The 6196-nt window shown below is 41.0% G+C and overlaps 1 protein-coding gene across 4 annotated transcripts in view; it reads right to left on the bottom strand.

Moving 5' to 3' along the window:
- Nucleotides 1-5441, bottom strand: part of LOC111142247 (SCY1 like pseudokinase 2) — a 61008-nt gene extending 55567 nt beyond the window's left edge. For 2 of the 4 annotated variants that reach the window (XM_022495293.1, XM_022495292.1), the window contains exon 1: nt 5332-5441. The gene's annotated coding sequence lies outside the window, so the exon portion shown is untranslated. The remainder of the gene's footprint in view (nt 1-5331) is intronic. The other 2 variants (XM_022495291.1, XM_022495290.1) reach the window with 1 other exon arrangement.
- Between the last annotated feature and the right edge of the window lie 755 nt (nt 5442-6196).

Consider the following 6196-nt stretch of genomic DNA (forward strand, 5'->3'; position numbering starts at 1 on the left):
AGATCATGATGTATGATGTCATATCATATATATATAATAATATATCATTATGATATATACAGATATATATCACATATATAATTAAAAATGTATACAAAGCAAGAAGACAAAAGAAAGGACACTTGGAAATAGAGGCAGGGAAGACAGGGAAGAGATGGTGGGATGAGGGGGTATTTCAAAGGTGTTACACGGATATTTATTTTATAATTATATGTTAAACTTTGCTATGTACTTTTATGTACTATATGTTATATTTTAAACAAATTTTAACAGAGGGAGAAGTTGCTCAAGTAAGGTAATAGTAAGGAAGGAAGGAAAAGAAAGGAAAAAGGAAGAAATAAGTATGAGTTAAAACTAAGAGAACTTAGTGACCAGTTAGATAAAGGATAGGAACAAAACTAGGAATCCCTATTAAGTCTCCCATTTCAGAGTCTAGGTTTTAGGAGAGGAAGAATTCAATTTTGGACATGTTGAAGTTGAGCTGCCTGAATGACATTCACACAGAGATATATCTAATAGGTTTTTAGATATACAGGCCAAAAACTTAGGAAAAAAAGTCTTGATTGAAGACAAAACTTTGGGTACCATGAGCTTATGAACAGTACAGCAGTTAAGGCTATAACCTTGAAAAAGGTTAGCCAAGAGGACCCAAGAATATCATGAGAGTAACAGAAGGCTAAAGACAGATGAACTAAAAGAACTTTTAAAAGAAGACCTGAACTTAAATGAGATTTTGAATTAGCAACATCCCTTTGACATGTAAGAAACCTAGAGTTAAATATACCTTTTCTTAAAATAACAGCTTTTCAAATTTTCACTTGATTGTTGAAGAAAAAAGCTCATCTTTTCCAAAGATAAAGTTACAAATGACAGAAATGTCCATTCATATAAGACGTTTCACCTTGTACACCATTTAGTAGAATTCACTTCAAATTCAATCATCTTTTCCTCCTAAATTTCAGTCAAAATAAGATTTGGGACAACTTAATTATGATTCCAAGACTCACTCTCTCTACCATCTGGCTCAGCCATCACTTGGTTTTTAATAGAACCAGAAGGTAAATCTGATGCAATACTAGATTTTATATGCACCTTCCAGAAGGTGGGTTGACTATTAAAGCACCTGACGGCAGGTAGCTGAAAGGAATTAGCAATTCCTTCATTTCTGCCTACTCATAAATCTAGAGATAGCAGGAATATAATCGGTAAAATTAGATTTATGCTAAAAAAAATTCCTGCATTTTCAAGTAACATAACTTACTTACTTCCCCAAGAATAAAATATTAAAAAGTAGAATTAGCTTGCATTTATGTATTTGTTGTGGAATTACTGTAATGCAAATAAATTAGTTACAGTAATTACATGTATTTATGTATTGTGGAAATACTGTCATGCAAATAAAATAGTTACTATAATTACAATAATTACAACTATAATGAAATTATATTTAGTACTTGTTAGTCTCATGTTAGTCTCAAGAAACTAGTCTTTCAATAAGCACAAAATAATACACACTGACCACAAATGAACAATGCAAATAAATACCAATGAACTCAAAACATTTTGTTTTATTCCTTAAAGAGGCACAAGTATCTGAAATTTCTTTCTATGTAAATGGCTGAAAATAAAAGAATACCACTTATACAGTAACTTATATAGCTAAGTATTCATAAAATGAAATTTTGTGATTCAAAATAAGAATTACATTAATGTGACACAAATACTTTTGGTAAAGTGATTCATAAAATTTGGGGAAACTGTCACACCTTACACTCCTATATGCAGTGCTTATCTATGTCTAAAGTAAAATGATTCTGAGATATATTCTTGAAATACATTTTTTCTCTTGTGAGAGCACTCAGAGATTACTATAAGCTTTAAAAAGATACAGTTGTCAAAAAAATGGTGAACAGGGGCGCCTGGGTGGCTCAGTGGGTTAAGCTTCTGCCTTCGGCTTGGGTCATGATCCCAGGGTCCTGGGATCAAGCCCCGCATCCGGCTCTCTGCTCAGCGGGGAGCCTGCTTCCCCCTCCCCCTCTGCCTGCCTCTCTGCCTACTTGTGATCTCTCTCTCTGTCAAATAAAAAATAAAATCTTTAAAAAAAAAAAGGTGAACAGTATTCTTGGCCTTTCCATCATGTTTAATCTTATTCAGAAAACATAGATTACACCAGCCGAGTACAATCATCCTCTTTACAACTACAAAAAGTATCTAATAATTATCAGTTGAGCTAGAACAGATTACTTACAGGAGACAACCAGATTTAAGAAAAACAAAACACTAAAGAGTCTTAGGAATGCACAGTGATGCACACATGTGTTCAACAAACTACTGGTTACCTACTACTTGGAAAGCACCATACTGGATGCAGTAGGAGAAACAAGAAGTAAAACATTCCATCACTATTAAGACCATTGTCCCATAAGACTTAAAATCAACATGAGAAATTTTAAGGCAACATATGTTCAAATATCGAACTAGTAATGTGAACAATAAGATCTGAGAAAAGATCACATCCAACTCTTTTGAAGGCACTTGAAGCCCATGTGCTTAGTGTGGTTTTTACTATAGGAACTCAATCAGATTCTTAAAATTACCATAATTTATAAAAAGTAGCAGCATTGGGGCGGTATCTCACTATTCAGCCCCTTCAGCTGGAGAAGGGGGAGAAGGAATAACTGGGTAGGAAATGACACTGACCACTAAGCTCATTTTCTTAGGTCTACAATTCTTCCTTGCTTTAAGAACATACAAAATCTGAAACAGTGAAGTAAAATATGTGAAAACTGAAACTCATAAAGCACTGAACTGTTGTCTAAGGCAATAGTTTTCAAACACTGATGAACATCTAAATACATCTAATAACATCCAAATGACTGGCTAATTTGATAATCACATGGATGCCTACCTACTATCTCAAACCTTTGGAATCAGAATCTATAAAAAGCAGTCAGGGCATTTGTATTTTGAGCAGCTCCCCAGTTGTTCTGATGCAGAGTGTGAGAATTAAATGTTATGTGATTAAGTACATGATCGTCAGTGGCAAGGAAACCTGAGTTCAAATACCTTTTCTAATACTTACTAGCACTGGGACCAGCAACTACCTCCCTAACACTATTTCTAATCCATAATAAGTGGGACAGGCCACCCAAATATATCAAGTAGTTGTCTGGAGGACTAAAGATGACGACACATAAAATGCTTAATGTAATTCCTAGCACATTTAGTAAGCACTGAACAAATTCATTCATTTAACAAACATTTATTTAGCACTTACAAAGTATCACGAGAAATATTTCATTAATTTATTAAGTATTAATAAATATGGCAACTCTGCAATGGTGTCACAGGAACAAAATTATGGGAATCAATCCTATTCAAGAAAGTCTTCCCGGAACTGAGCTGAATAGGCAGTAGTAACTGGATCAAGAGGAAAGAAGTGCATTTCCAGGCAGAGGAAGTATCATAGCCAAAAGCCACATCCTTGAAGCAGAACAGAAAGAAAAGAGTGACTAGGGGAGAAAGGAATGCCAGAACTCACTGTGGAGATGAGGCTGGAAAGGTAACCAGGGACCCAAACAGGTTGTTAAGGATGCTAGTTTCTCTTAAAAACAATAAAAAATCATTGAAGGGCTTTACACATGAAGACAATGTGATCAGATCTGCATTTTGAAAAAGTCACTCAATCTGGTGTGGAAAACTACAGATCTGGCCACAAAAATGCAGGTAGGCCATAATTAGGAAGCTGGTTATACTTCAGATGAGAGATGATGATGGCTGGAACTAGAGTACTAGTAGTGGAAATGAAGAGTGGACATAATTAAGAGGCCAAATTAATAAACATCAAGAAAAATTAATATGAGTCATGCAAGACAGGAAGATGTCACACTTCTACTATAGAAAGGGATGGTGAAGCTAGTCACTTGAGTTAAACACAATATGAGGATTGTTAGTGATGGGGGGGAGATAATGAATTTCAAACATGAGTAGGGTAGTTATTCCCAATTATTGGGTGGAATTGTTCAGAAGTATGCTATTGTATAGAAGTACAATGCATCTGTTTTTATTGGGTGTTTCTGGATCTCAGGGACAAAAGAAAAGGTCTTGGCATGTGTGTAAAGTGGATCTGAACAGAATGAAGATCCTTACCTTCCATTAGGTTCCTTTCCTTTACACAATCTTCCAAAAGCGTCTTTTATGACTAATTTAATATTGTCTCAAGAATTCTATTTATACATTCAGCTAATAAGCCATTTTTAAGCTTTAACATGAGTATTTATATTAAAGAATAAGACAAGAAGCCGAACGAGTACCTGACTCTCAAGCCATAACCAGAACATGATCGGGTTTTAAAGTGACAGGCAGGTTTGAAGCATTCTCGTTAAACTATGTTAATTTTCCAGAATGGATAGAGGTGGGAACGCTACTTAGAAAACTTATTATTCACAGAATCCAATTTGTTAAAAAAGAAAAAAAAAGGGGAAAAAGAAGAAAAAGTCATCATACAAATAATGCCTGATTTTGACCTACAAACAAATTAGTTTGCACTTACAAGTTTAAGTCACTACTGACATGGCACTTTTAAGTCGCTCAAGTCCAGTTCCACTGATGACTGTTATAGGGGTTGACCTACGAGTAGTGGTCTCCTTAATTAGTGATCAGAGGTGTGTATTCAATCGGATCCCAAGAAGTTTCGCCAGCTTTATCGGTCTAACCTTCCTCCACCCTTTCGCTCCCGCTTAGAAAAAAAAGGGCGCAGGAGCCACCGAGGGGGGTGTTAGTCTTTACAAAACACCTGCCCCACCCACCTCACACACAATAACCTCCCGTTCCAGAACTACAGCTACTGTCTGAAAAGGACGCCTGGCGGTAGGGCGCTCGCTGTTCGGTAACCCAGGTAATCAGGTGCAGACCTCAGAACTGACTGGAGCTGTGTTCACCCAGTCGCGGAGTAGTGTCCAATTTCCCAAAAGGGAACCAAGATCGCCACCGCGGAAACCCGAGCTCCAGGCCTGAGAGAGGGGCTCTCCTCCCGCAGATGACTCCGGCCCTGGTCTCCCGTCGCCTCCAGGCCTCTTCGGGGGACTCGGGCCTCTCGGATCTGCTCCCCGGAGCTCGCCGCTCCCCCAGTCTGGCTTGGCGAGGGCGCCCACCGTCCCGGCCCGCACCCCGCAGGCCAGTCACCAGGCAACAGTCACCAGCTCTATGGGCATTGGGAAGGCCTACCCTGGGCGCGGGTCCTTCCCTATTCCCTCCTCGCTAGCCTTAAGAGCCCAGGAGGGAGTGTGGCAGGTGAAGGAGATCGCCCGGTGCCCGTGGGCGGTCACTCACCTCTTCCCTTCTTTCCCCGGAGGGGCGGTGCTGGGGCTCGTTTCCCCCGCCCCCCGCAAACGCTTCCTGGCGGCTCCTGTTCAGCCTCAGAGTGTGGCCGCCGCTGCCGGCTTACTCCATAGCCTCTTCCACCCGTGCGGCCTCAAAGGCTGAAGCCGGAGGAGGGAAGGGGGAGGGGAGGGGAGGGACTGGGGAAGAAGAGTACAGGAGGGGGAAGAAGACCGAAAGACCGGCCGGCCAGGGCATGACGTCACTTCCGACAGGTTCGGAAGGGGCGAGGCCCAGGGAATATAGGCCCCGCCCAACCCAGTACTCAGGGGCGGGGTTACAAGCCGGGGGAGGAGCCGGAGCGCGAGCTAGAGGCGGTTCTTTCGACCCTGCGGTTTCGTAGCCTGGTCAGCCGGAGCGGGGTTCCCGGGCCATGACCCAGCGGGAGGAGTTTCGTGAGCCCTAGCGGTATCTTCTGTCGGAAAAGGAGGACAGAGAGCCCTATTGATCGTAACCAAATGCGTACTGAAGGGAAGGGCAGCTGAGAGGAGCGGGTGGTTTGGACCTGACTCCCGAGGGCCGTCCCTTTCACAGCCTACCTGCCCTCTCTGGTCCTGGGTGAAGAATCACTACTCTTTTTCTCGAGCTACTCTCCCTGGGGTGTCCAGGGAAGCAGTGCTTCACAAACATTAATATGCACACGAATCATCGGAGGACTTTGTTAAAATGCAGTTTGGATTCAGGAATAGGTTCTGATACTCTGCGTTTCTAGTAAATGCCCAGATAACGCCAACGCTGCTACAGGTCAGCAGGCTTTACTTAGAACGACAAGGGTTAAAGTACAAGGTGGCAAGCATGAGAACTATGTCCTTAACCC

Source organism: Enhydra lutris, unplaced genomic scaffold, assembly GCF_002288905.1.
Source record: "Enhydra lutris kenyoni isolate GAN:26980312 unplaced genomic scaffold, ASM228890v2 scaffoldscaffold7, whole genome shotgun sequence".
Taxonomy (NCBI): Eukaryota; Metazoa; Chordata; class Mammalia; order Carnivora; family Mustelidae; genus Enhydra; species Enhydra lutris.